This window comes from Mus caroli, chromosome 2 (assembly GCF_900094665.2).
Source record: "Mus caroli chromosome 2, CAROLI_EIJ_v1.1, whole genome shotgun sequence".
Taxonomy (NCBI): Eukaryota; Metazoa; Chordata; class Mammalia; order Rodentia; family Muridae; genus Mus; species Mus caroli.
Genome location: NC_034571.1, coordinates 111,245,185 through 111,246,976, shown reverse-complemented (window position 1 = coordinate 111,246,976; position 1,792 = coordinate 111,245,185). Strand labels below are relative to the sequence as shown.

General features: G+C 42.7%; 1 protein-coding gene across 3 annotated transcripts in view; it reads right to left on the bottom strand.

The window, feature by feature from the left end:
* Positions 1–1,792, bottom strand: part of Eif2ak4 (eukaryotic translation initiation factor 2 alpha kinase 4) — a 92,645-nt gene that overhangs the window by 45,065 nt on the left and 45,788 nt on the right. The window lies entirely within an intron of this gene.

Here is a 1,792-nt window from a genome sequence, read left to right as displayed (position 1 = left end):
TTTTTTTTTTAATGCTAAAAAAATAAAACAAATGACAGTATGAAAAAACCCATCTTGCATATGAATTGGCTCAATGATAGAACACATTACAAGCATGCATGAAGCACCACCCCCAGCACCCAAACACCCCCTAAAACCTATAGGAGCATATATGTGTTTAATAATAATATTAATAACCAAGAATACTGAAGAATACATTAGGGCAGATATACATAATATTAGCAGGTAATATAGCTCCCCCCGCCCTGTCCCCAAGGTGGGATTGAGCCAGGACCACTTGCATGCTATGCTGGCTGCTTGTTTTTAAAATCCTTTTTTTGTTTAAAACCCTTGTCACAAACATGAAAACCGAGATTGCAATAAGATGGTATTATGTTACAAGATTGTTTCCAATCTCAAATTTCCAAGAATAGCTAATTAGCCTAATGATGTCCTCGGATTTATTTGTACATGAATAACAAATGTTTTTTGAATCTAGAGAAAAACATTACAAGCATGGACACATTCAAGTAGGGGCTCTGTCTCACCCTTTCTTGGTGTATTAAGAGAGAAAACACTGTAGCATCATTTAAGTCTAAGGTCAATGTGTGAAACTAGCTTAGGGTCCCAGCCAGGGCCAGAGTGGGAAATTCCTCAGACAGAAGTGTTGCTCTGTTTTACACATCAGCCTTCATCCTCATCCTCGAATCCCCAGCACATCCTGAGTCACCTTCCAGGCCTCACTCAGGGCCCAACTCCAAGAGTCCCACCCACTTCACAGGACTATTTAGAGAAAGGGCACATACAGAGAGTTAAGGCATGCCCACTCCTGCATTCCTGGGACTCAGACACGGTTGTGAGAAGTATCAATAATTAGTTAATCTGTGGGAAACTGAGGCACTTCATCTGAGCTCACACAGTGACGACAGGTAGATCTAGGATGTGCACTTGCACAGCCTAGGTCCAGGGCTGCCCCATGGTGCCTCCTGAAAACACTGTAAAAAGGACAGGTTCAAGGCTGGGGTTAAGGCTTCCATGTTATAGCTTCCCTGGCCAATTACTCTTTTTTCCCTGGCCTGCTCCTAAAAAGACAATGGTCACTTTTAAAGGCCAGATCCTACAGACTGCACTGATCAGTCCACGCATCCCTGCAGTTTTCTCTGGGACACAGCGTTAAGAAGCTACCTGTGCTGTGAATTCATACCTCATAATGTATTAGAGTTTTATAAGTTTTGGGGGAGCTGGCAGGAAGTTACACATTGATGCAGTTCATCAGATACTTGACAAATAGCGTGGAAGAGCCATGTACAGTATATTAAGAGCAGCCAGGCCACAGCAAAGGGTATCAAGTCATCATTGCCCTTTTAAGAGACAAGTCCATGTTCTGTGTTTGAGGTTATTTGAGTCAAATGATTCCTTGTCTCAAGAAAAGGGTCTGAGCCCGGTGTAGTGGTGCATGATTTAATTCTAGCACCAGGAGGCAGAGACAGATGACCTCTGTGAGTCTGAGACCAGCCTGGTCTACAAGTTCCAGGCTAGCCAGATCTACTTAGTGTGAGACGGTGCCTCCAAAAGAAAACAGATGCAGACACTTCGAGCAATCCAGCCATGTGTCATTGAAGCCCTGGTTTATTTTTCTTCTTCTTCTTCCTCCTCCTCCTCCTCCTTCTTCTTCTTCTTTCTTCTTTCTTCTTCCTTCTTCCTTCTTTCTTCTTCTTCCTTCTTTCTTCTTCCTTCCTTCCTTCCTCCTTCCTTCCTTCCTCTTTCTTTCTTTCTTTCTTTCTTTCTTTCTTTCTTTCTTTCTTTCTTTCTT